A 12070-nucleotide genomic window follows, 5' to 3' on the forward strand; every position below is an offset into this window, starting at 1 on the left:
CCCCCTTTTCTGATGAAGGGTCTAGGCCCGAAACGTCAGCCTCTCTGCTCCTATGATGCTGCTTGGCCTGCTGTGTTCATGCAGCCCTGCACCTTGTTGTCTTAGATAAGATTGGGAGTCAGGTCTGTGATAAACTGTCAGTCAGGAGCATTTTTCTCTTTAGACTTAGACTCAAAGCTCCAAGTTCATCTAAAACCAGGCAATTTCATCTCTTTTGGCCCTGTTGAGCATGCATTGACACTTTGCTACAGTAAATATTCCCACATTAGCATTGTTTTGCTCCTGTCCCAAGACCCAGTTGCTTGTACATTCAATTTTAAAAGCCAACACTACCAAATCCAATCCCATCCTTAGCCAAACTCAAACAATGGGGTGATTAGTTAATGGCCCACAACCTGACTATCACCTCCTTATGAAAGGGACACTGCATCCATCTGAGACACCTTCTGCCTCAGTCTTGGCTGAAATCTGACCACCACACAGGGCTTAAACAGAAAAAAAATTCAACCAAAGTCTTCCTCGTATCTTCTGGGTTCAGCAAAACCATGGACTGAGTCAGTGGGAGGTACCAGGATGGGAAAATTTGTCAGTGTTATTCTGGTCGGCTCGTGGCAGAGTCAAGGTGGTTATTTTGGCTTGACGCCTGGTTTCTGTGTTAACTGTGAAAGACTTGGATTACCTCTAAAATTTAACCCTTTTGTTCACCTGTTTGAGATGCTGTAGAATTTCAGTAACTTTCACCGTGCTTAACTTGGTGTCGGTTTCCTGTGGGTCTTCAGAAAGAATTGGAAGACCGCTTGTCCAGACCAGTTAATGGGATTGCTGTTGTTTCATCAGTGAGATCTAAGACTATTGGCCATTTGGCAGTCCTAGGCACTTTCAGAAAATGAATGAGCATTTCCTTTTTGGCAACTGGTAGTGGAAAAAACATTTCATTTGTCTCTGGGCAGATTGCACCATGCTAGATGCTTTCTGATTAATTTCAAGTGACAAGGCTAATGGATGCATTTCCCTTCCCAGTCATTTAATAGATGCACACTAATTAACATATCGATTCTTTCTCATAATCCACCATTTCCCTGCATCTGCAATTAAACTATGCTCTGGCATTTGTTCAATACATCATAAATCTAAATGATGAAAAACAAAACTTATTCCAAATATTGATTTGAGACCTTATATCATTTTTTTCAGAAAGGTAACTCATAAATCTTTGGCAGATGAAGGTTGAACGTTCAATCCACTTTGCAATAAGCTATATTGGATTTTGTAAGCAGAGAGAAGAAGGCTGTACTTTTCCATCACTAAAAAGATCCTTACTCAGTGACTGAAACTTCTACAATGTAGTCATTGGGCAACACTGAATCCTGTTTTCCAATACTTTGTCGAGTGGTATTTGTAGCTGGTTTTCTGGTCAGTGCTCCACCAATACATCTACCACACACTCACTGAAATGTGTCACACTTATCTTCACCACCCTGCCAGTCATAAAACCCCTACAGTGTGGAATCAGGCTATTCAGCCCATCAAGTCCATACCAACCCCCCAAAGAGCATGCTACCCAGACCCAACACCCCTACCCCATCCCTGCATTTCCCATAGCTAATCCACCTAGCCTGCACATCCCTGCACACTATGGGCAATTTCCCGTGGCCAATCTACCTAACCCATGCATCTTTGGACTATGGGAGGAAGCTGGAGCTCCTGGGATGAAACCCAAACAGACACGGGGAGAATGTGCAAACTCCACACAGACAGTCGCCCAGGTGTGGAACTGAACCCAGGTCTCTGGCACGGCGAGGCAGCAGTGCTAACACACCACTGTTGCCAGTTGGAACAAGAAAGTAGAAAAATAGCAGGATTCACCCCTTCTGAGAGCTATTGGACAAATAGCCACGATCCTATTAAATGGAGGAGAAGGATTTAATTTCCACTTCTGAAGGCCACTCAACAAACGGCTAATAATCAAAACCACACAGTTATACAGCAGGACCTTCACCTTCTCAGGCCCACTGGAAAACCAACTAATTCTCACAATTAAACAACCTCTCTATCTCAGGAGCACTGAACCACTACCAGTTTCTCAGGACTGCTGCATTGCAATCAGCCAGAGAGGCTTTCATCAGGCAGACTCTGAGATACTTCCCAAGTGGGAAATCCTATTGTGTGGTCTGCTTTCCAATGATCCCAATCTCTGCTTAGCCCCTTAATCCCATGCAAATAAAACTGGGATCTCCAGCCATCTGGGGTGGGGAAGGTACTGAACACTTGCTGTATCCTTTGGGTGACCACATAACAGTGAGGGAATGGTGCTGACTGGGGGCAGGATGATGGAATTGGAATTTTCCACAAGCTTACTGTTCTTCTGTAGGCAAACACTGTAATCAACTGTACCCAGCAAGATCTCACAGACTGCAAGTGAATAAGTGATCAGATCTTCTGCATTTTGCTGCTGTTGGCCAGGGGACCAGAAAAATTCCTGCGGCACGCTGGGATCTTTTACACCTGCCTGAACAGGCAAGTGGGGGATCTGTTCAATGGGTTAAAAGTAGGGCCTTGGGAAGTGTTGTAGAACAGATAGACCTATGGGTTCGTACATAATTCTTTGTAAGTGGGGTGGTTAAGAAGGTGTTTATCATGCTTGTCTTCATTGCTCAGACCTTTGAGTATAGTAGTTGGGATTTTATGTTGAGGTTGTACAGCGCGTTGGTGAGGCCTATTCTGGAGCACTGTTTTCAGTTCTGGTTGTTGTGTTATAGGAAGGACATTACTAAGCTGGAAAGGATTCAGAGGAGATTTACTAGGCTGTTGCTGGGAATGGAGGGTTTGAGTTGTGAGGAGAGGCTGGATAGGTTGGGACTTTTTTCACTGGAGCATAGGAGGTTGAGGGGTGACCTTATGGAGCTTTATAAAATTATGAAGGGTATACATAAGGTGAATGGCAGGTGTCTTTTCCCTAGGGTGGGGGATTTCAAGACTAGGGGGCTTATTTTCAAGGTGAGCGGAGAAAGTTTTTACGAAGACATGAAGGGCAACCTTTTAACACAGAGAGTTGGTCGCATGTGGAATGAACTTCCAGAGAAAGTGGTTGATGTGGGTATAGTTATAATGTTTAAAGGCATTTGGATAAGTACATGAATAAGAACTGTTTGGAGGGATATGGACCAAGTGAGACTAGTTTAGTTTGGGATTATGGACAGTGTGGATTGGTTGGACTGAAGGGTCTGCTTCCATGCTGTATGGCTCAATGGCTCACCTAAAAGATAGTACCACTGACAGTACAGCACTCCCTCAGCACTGCAGCAAAGTGCCAGTTTCAATTACATGCTCAAGTATTGTAACGGGGTTTTAACCCAAAACAGCCTGACCCTAGCATGAGTGTTGCTGGCTGTGTTGAAGATACCAGTGTCTATTATATTACGATTGGGTTGATTCATAAGGGCTATAGGACACCCAACGACACTCAGTAGAACAGTTAGGGTGGGTTTGACCAAATGTTCAGAGGGATGGAGGGATAGACATGCAGAGGACTTTAGGAAGACATTTCCAGAGAGCTGCACAAAGCCCTAGCATAGCGATGAGAAGACATCAGAGCTGGAACAAATGAAGGGCTTGTGTAACAACTCAAAGCTTCTAGATACCAATAGCAAATCTTAAACCCTCAGCAAATTCGAAAAATTGAGCCATAAGCAAATAACAAGGTCTCCTCTCTCGGTGGAGACAGAAACACATTCAGAGAAACATAGCAAATAGCTGCAGGAGTAGGCCATTCAGCCCTTTGATTCTGCACCGCCATACAATATGATCATGGCTGATCATGCAATTTCAGTATCCTACTCCGGCTTTCTCTATATACTGCTTGATCACTTTAGCCACAAGGGCGACATCCAGCCCCCTCTTGAATATATCTAACGATTCCCTTTCAGATCTCTGGGCTAGAGAATTCAGCAAAACAGATAGACATAAAAGAGGAAAGGGCAAATATTTGTGCATTGCCTGTAAACGAGAGAGGAGTTTCTTCATACAGAAACTGAACTTGTAAAGTGTCTGGTTGCCAATCTGATCATACTTTCCTTACACTGGAAGAGTGAGCATGGACTGTATCAGGACAGTGCAATGCAAAATCTGAAAGAATGCTCAGCCTGTGCCAAAAGAACAAGTGGGAGAAAAATGCGTAAAGGGATTCTCTGAGCCGAAAAAAAGAGCAGCATGTTTTTGCTAAACTGTCAAGTTAAAGATGCATGTGTGAAATGACAGGGTAAGAAAATAGTAACACACACACACACACACACACACAAGCACACACACACACACACAAGCACACACACACTCACACACGCACACACACACACACACTCACTCTTACACACACACACATACACACACACACACTCTCTCAAACACTCACACACACACACACACACACACACACACACAAGCACACACACACAAGCTCACACACACTCACACTCACACACAGTTGAATAGGCTGAGTTAACAAGGATCATTTTAGAAACTGGATGACATGGTGTGGTCCATTTCTTCGGGGGGTGGAAATGCCATAGGCATTTTTTAATATATATCTACTGAATATGGGGCCTCAGTTTAATGACTCATTTGAAAGATGACAGCTCCAATGACGCAGCGCTCCCGCAGCGCTGCATTGAGGGGTCAGCCTGCGTTAAAGAACTTTGACTGGGGTTGAATTTTATTTGCCTTCTGACTCCGAGGTAAGAGTCTTACAAGTCTGAAACTGAAAGCCCTGAATACTCGAGAGAAGTTAAGAAATCGGTGCAGTTCAATAAAGACAGTGAAAATTAAGTGCTGTATATCCTACCTGTTTTTTGGGCCATCTTGGTACAAAGAGGGATGTCTCCGGATCAGGTCAATCAATGTTTATCACAACAAACTGACTGGGTTGTGCAAAAACTGACTCCTGGCCAGAGTATGCTCCCAAACCAGTTGAGTGACCAGTCCAGAGTTGCACACAGGTGGAGCTGAATGTTCTTGTCACCCTGGGCAACAAGGTAGGAGATGGGAGGACTGGCAATATGGCTGAGGAAGGCATCACTAAAGAAGCTTATTAGCTTTCTACTACCAGTGACAGGAAACTAGGCAACACAGCCGCCCGTGGGACAAGCAATTACAGCTGATTAAGTGGCCAAGTTAAAGGCATTTTGCCCACATCAGGTTAGGCCTGCCACCATGGCAGCCTCCAACTGCATTCTGGGATTATGCACCCCCTCCCTTATGCCTTGATGGTCGCACCATGGATTACAAAGAGATCTCCCAGTTACCATGGTCTGACAAGGGAATATCCAGTGAAATACAACATACCCTTGTATTTTTTCCATTTTAAAGATATACTTTATTCATAATTTATCTGTAAGTAAATACAGCAATTACAAAACAGGTCTGTATAGATGTTGCAGAAGATACAGTGGAATTTTGACATTCCTCATTACACCTACAATCCAGTGGCAACAAAAAAGCATTTTTTAATCATGAAAGGAAAATATTTATATTCCCATTAAGGCTATGATGGTATCTCAAAAACCCAATAGGCCCTCATTATATTTTGATAGGAAGACTACAGACAGTGGTCTTTCCCCACTGCACCTTGGCAGTAGCTGCCCCAAGCTTTAGTGCATCCCTCAACATGTAGTCCTGGACCTTGGAATGTGCCAGTCTGCAACACTTGGTCAAGGTCAACTATTTGCACCAAAAGACCAACAAGTTTCAGGCAGACCAAAGCGCGTGTTTTCCGAGTCGTCCAGGCACAGTCAATGTTTGTTTTGGTGTGCATCCCGGGGAACAGCCTGTTGATTGCCAGGTGCACTTGGCTGATCCCAGCTTACCTCCAACTACACTTACTTCTCTCCAAGGCATCCTACTGATGAGATGCTATTTCCCAGTGTGGATGGTACAGATGCTGAACTGCTGGCTCTCTGATCGGGCATGCTGGGGTGGCAGATGGGGGACAGAATGTGCATCGCTTCAATTAGGCGGCTGCCCTGAAGACTGCACATAGATTGGCTAACATGGCCAAGGTATTGCCTCTCAGGCCTGCACCTCACAAATCATTATAATCACTTTCAAGTCACTTAATTGGCAGATGGAGTACAATGTAGGAAAGTGTGAGCTTATGCACCTTGGTACAAAGATTAAAGGCATAGGCTATGTTCTAGAGGCAGAAAGGCTTCAGAAATCTGAAGTTCAAAGGGACTTGGGAGTCCTAGTTCAGGATTCTTTTAAGGTTAACATGCAGGTTCAGTTGGCACTTAGGAAGGCAAACACAATGTTAGTATTCATTTTGAGAGGGTTAGAATTCAAGAGCCGGGATATACTGCTCAAGCTGTATCAGGTTCTTATTATACCGTGTTTGGAATATTGTGAGCAGTTTAGGGTCCCGTATGTAAGAAAAGATGTGCTGACATTGGAGGGATCCAGAGGAGTTTTACAAGAATGATTCAGTGGGTAAAGGGCTTGTCATATGAGGAGCAGTTGAGGTTTCTGGGTCTGTATTCGATGGAGTTTAGAAGGACGATGCGGGTATTTCATTGAAACTTACAGAATATTGAAAGGCCTGGATGGAGTGAACGTGGAGAAGATGTTTCCACTAATAGGAGAGATTATGACCCAAGGGCACAACTTCAGAGTGAAGGGATGATCCTTTTGAACTGAAATGAGGAGGAATTTCTTCAGCCAGAGGGTGGTGAATTTATGGAACTCTTTGCCAAAGAAAATTGTAGAGGCCAAGACATTGAGTGTATTTAAAACAGAGACTGATAGGTTCTTGATTAATAAGGGGATTAAGAGTAATGGGGAGAAGGCAGGAAGTAAGATTGAGAAACATATCAAACATGATTGAATGGCGAAGCAGACTTGATGAAACAAATGGCTTAATTGTGCTCCTATATCTTATTACCTTCTTGTCTTAATTGGCTATGAAGAACTTTGAGACATCCTGAGAAACAAAGAATGTTGCTACATCAATGTGGATTCTCTCTTTATATTATGCCTCTGATAGTGCAACTCACCACCTTGACATTCATTAACCCAATTAAACGCTGCACCACAAGTTTCTTGGATTTGTTCACCAGATCACTGTTCTGATCAACAACAGTCTACCACCATTCCATGTGACACACATTCCCTGGTATTGTTATGGAAGCGGCCAGTTATTGGTCTGTCAGCATCCAGAGTGAGAAAGGACAAGAAAACAAAGTTAGTGTGCAGTCTTCATCAACACTGGAAATTCCATGCTTTCAATTCAACTGAGGGCCTGTTAGCTTTTAGTGCTGATCAGCAGTCAGTAGGTCTGACTCGTTAGTCTAAAGTTGCCTAATTTAAATGAGACCAACAGGAGGCTGGAAGAACACAGCAAAGCCAGGCAGCATCTGGACAAATGGAGAAGACAACGATGAAACATTGACTTCTCCTTTCCCTCAGACTCTGTCTGGCTTTACTGTGTTCTTTCAGCCTCCTGTCTGTCTGCCTTGGATTCTAGCATCTGCAGCTTTTTTTTGTCTCTGCCTAATTTAAATGATTGGCTCATCTGGATCTGCGCTTCCAAGGGAAACATGACTTTGAATGACCAAGAATAGGCTTGAAAGTGGAAATATTATCCCCCGTTACTCTTTGGGCATGACCTGCTCCACAAATACAGCAAATTCCCAATTCTACTCCTGATTTTAGTTCCACTGTGCTTATTTACATCCAATCAAATTGCAACTTAGCGTCTCATTCCTGTTAATTGTTGGAAACAAAACTGAGCCAGGCAATGTATGGAGAGCTCTCAGAACATTCAGTCGGTAAAGGCTGTGTGTAAATAACACTTACCAGACAGGTCGCAGGCTCCAAGTTAGTTTTTATACTGGCAGCTGTATAATCAACCAAAAAGCAGAGGTTTAAGAAAATTGGCAAAATATACATAGGAAGACAAGGAGCAATTGTTTTTTTTTAACACAGGCAGTCACTCTGATCAAGAACGCTCTGCCTGAAAAGACGGTGGAAGCAGATTTGACAATTACTTTTGAAAGGGAACTGAATTAATACCTGAAAGCATGAATAAAAACCAAAAGAACTGAGGATGCTGTAAATTAGGAACAAAAACAAAGTTTCTGGAAAAGCTCAGCAGGTCTGGCAGCATCTGTGGAGGAAAAAACAGAGTTAACGTTTCGGGTCCGGTGACCCTTCCTCAGGAATCAGAAAGCATGAATTGCAGGGCTACAGGGAAAGTGTAAGGGAAGGAGGTATTAACCGGAAAGCTCTTTCAAAGAACCAGCAAAGGTACCATGAATTTACCAGCCTCCCTCTGTGCAATATCATCCTACAGACCTCCTGCCTCACTCATTTTCACCTTGTTCGGTTATTCAACGACAGGAATGCCATCTAGCTGTAACTGGACATTTTATGTTGAATCTGAATCTGCATTGACCATCTTGCAACTGGGTGACTTAATAGCTGGTTTGAAATTGTACCTCTGAGGGAGTGGAAGCCTGAATAATTTTCTTTTTCTTTGAATGGGTATGGAAGCCTGTCACTCTCTGTCTTGGCTTCCACTTGAGCAATATTTGGGTGTTTTTCAGAACAGGAAGCCACTTTTGTCTCTTTGTTCGCTTTCTCAGTGGCATTAGATGTCAACTTCCCGATGATCTTGCACGTACAGGGAGACCACATGTAGTTGTCATCAACTACCTGCCTGCCCCCCTCCCTCAAAGACAGAGGACAGCAATCTCAACCCAAGCACAGTGTGTGGATGGTACAACTACACAATGAAGGAAGATCCAGGGGTACAATTGTGGCCATAAGCCCCAGACTGTGCAACGTGTCCCCTCAGATTGTTATGGGAGGCTCCTCATTGTCACCTCAGTATCTCAGACAGCCAGAGAACGGACTGCCAAGCTAAAGGTTCTCTTCCTGCATATGGAAGTGATGACAGCATTGGTCTCCTTCTGAGCTTCTGTGCCCAAGGACAGGTCCAACCCATAGGCCCATAGTTTCCACCGCACACAGGGGAAGGAGACAGATGCAGAATTCCAGCCACAGGGCATTGAACCCCATAGTTTTGGCACCAATCTGATCCAGACTGACCTTACATCTAACTGAATCAACCTGCAACCCCGTGCACACCCCCCACCCCCCACCCCCTCCAACCTCAGGACTATCTACAGTGTGTTGTGGTCTGGAGCCAGGGACAGTGATGGTCAGGACGCCAATTCTCGTTCCATCACACGGCTGACCAGGAATCTCTCGTAAACTTATTACTCACATTGGTGTGTGCTGTAAGGATTCGCAAGTTGACATTCAACTTGTTTGGTTACAGCGTGGGCATACCCTTCCTTATTCATCAAGTCCTGGAGTGAGACTGGAACCCAGAGCTTCTGCCTCTGAGGCAGGAACACTGCCCAATGCATCATGTCACACCAGTACTTGGGGAACTTACAGGAGAGCAACTGAGGCTTGTGAAATCAGCTCGACATGAGGATTTGTCTATTTTCAGGAGAGGAATGGAAAGTTTCTTCAAAAAGGAACAGCCCCTGCACTGACTTGATGGTTAAAAACAGTTCTTGATGTGATATGAAACTCTACAGAACAGAAGGTTACAGGTTTGACAGTCCACTGTGGTTTTGTTGAAATGACTGATCTCAATAACAAGGACATTCTGCAATTAACTCAGCCTCTGTGGTCAGGAGAGAAAAAAAACAGCCTCACTATAATCTCCGTTCATTTCAATGTTGGGAGGTGACAGAGCAATGTTCAATTGTGAAGACCAGTTTTGTCATCTGCTGGCATTGACATACAACTGCAGATGGCACAGATGGCTATTGCCACCTGTAGAACTGCTCCCAGACCAGTGTCAGGGGAGCTGCGCTGAATATACCACCAACATGACAATGGAAATCCAGTCAAAACAGTGATGGGAACATGTCAGCTGGTTAACAGATAATGACTGTACATAAAAAGTGGTTCTTTACAAAGTTAATTTGCATGAAATGAACACATTTGAAACAAGAATTGAAGCTTGCAATCTGACCCTTGTTTCTGACAGAGTATTATATTTTAATATGGTGGCTTTAGCGTAGTTAATTGTAAATACAACAAATGACTGTTTATGAAATGTTTAACAAACAGCGTTTGTTAACAATTCAGTCAGCTTATCCCACAATTGTACTGGTTTCAGGTTGGCTAAAGCACAATATTGTTGAATTGCCCCTCAATTATCTTCTAGATATTTCCCTGATTAGCCTCCTCAGAGATTATAATATACCTCAGGAGCAGGTGAGACTTGAACCCAGGCCTCTTGGTTCACAGGTAGGGACCATGCTATTGCACTCTACACTTATATACTGTACCATATATACTCTACACTTGATTTCATCTTTGATTTTTCAGCTTCATTTCTTATCTCTTGAGTGCAGGATATTACAGGTCCACAAACAATTGCAGCCTCTCTTGTATCTTACCCAGGGTGAGCTGCTTACATCTGAACATAGCTGTTATCTGTAGGGCCATTGGAGGTATGCTCAGTGATGTCCTGAGCAGTGTGTGTTATTGTATATCAGTCAGGAGTAGAATCCATCAATCAGTCTTCTGTCTCTGTTACAACAGTGATTACATTGTAAAAGTATTTCACTGGCTGTAAAATGCTTTGAGCTGTCCCAAGGTGGTGAAAGATGCTATGTAAATGCAAAACTTTCTTCCCTTAACCCAGGATTGATGTATCCAATGAGGGGCCCTAACACCACTCTGGCTGATATCAAATAGATTGGCTTGTATTTTCTTGGATATGAAAGATTGAGGTTAATCTAAGTAGGGTATTTAAGACGATGAAATGAATAAAATGTACAGATAATGTTATGTTATCACATATGGAATGCTGCCCACTTTGGACCTCAATATATAAATGACCCCAGAACCTCAATGTTGTTGCATGACCAGCAGTTATTTGCTCTCCGCACTGTAGCACTCTAGGCATAGGCTGTGTATGGAGATTACACACTACAGTATATTTTATCATAGCTGTAAATAAACCCACTAGAAGTATTCAAGTAAACAGAATCCACAAACCTCAGTTATGTAACATTCAGATATCCCAAGACTATTATTACAGTTAGAGAGAAAGAATTTCCTCTGGTGGAGTAGAACAAGGGATCATAATCTTAAAATTAAAGCCAGGTCATTCAGGAGTGAGAAGAGAAGCATATCTTCATCTAAATTTCTACCAGGACTCTATTTGAGATCTCAACAAAAAGGTTTTGTTCCATATCCAGAATTCCAGAATTCTTTCCTCTAAAACTATAGGTCCATTGCCAATTTCAAGAGTAAGATTGACAGATTTTTGTTAAGTAATTGTATCTATAGCTATGGAACAAAATCTTTTCATTGAGATATCGAATGGAGTCCTGATATAAATTCTCCATGGTTTAATCAAATGAAGAAACAAGCTTGAGGGATTGTTTGATCTCTTCTTGTTTCCAATTCAGCACAAAGTGTGTTTGCAAGCTGGGTCCTTGAAATAGCTACAGATCAAAGAACATATGACACATTTTTAAGTTGAGAGGTGAAAGCTTCAAAAAGAATATGAGGGGCAACTTTTTTACACGAAGAGAGCTTCACGTGTGGAATGAACTTCCAGAGGAAGTGGTGGATGTGGTTACAGTTACAACATTTAAGAGACATTTGATAAGTACATTAATAACAAAGGTTTGGAGTGATATGGGCCAAGCACAAGCAGGTGGGACTAGTTTAGTTTGGGATTGTGGTCGGCATGGATTAGTTGGGCCAAAGGGTCTATTTCCAAGTTCTATGATTCTAAGGCAGTACATTGATGCTGGGGTCGCAGAACCCAAATAATCATTTAGTTGAATGCATGATCAGAGGGAAATTCATGGAAGCAGCCAGAGAAAGTGAGCACTGACAGGAGCAAAGAAGAAAAATGGTGGCTTACTGCAAAATGCTGTTTAAGTTGAGGTTTGGCTACTTTACTATCAGTCCAAGAATTAAAGAATGTTAGCCTGTATTTTTTATGGAGGTGGGTGAGTGGTGGGTGGTTAAGGAATTCAAG

The sequence above is a fragment of the Rhincodon typus genome, chromosome 31, assembly GCF_021869965.1.
Source record: "Rhincodon typus isolate 14 chromosome 31, sRhiTyp1.1, whole genome shotgun sequence".
NCBI lineage: Eukaryota > Metazoa > Chordata > Chondrichthyes > Orectolobiformes > Rhincodontidae > Rhincodon > Rhincodon typus.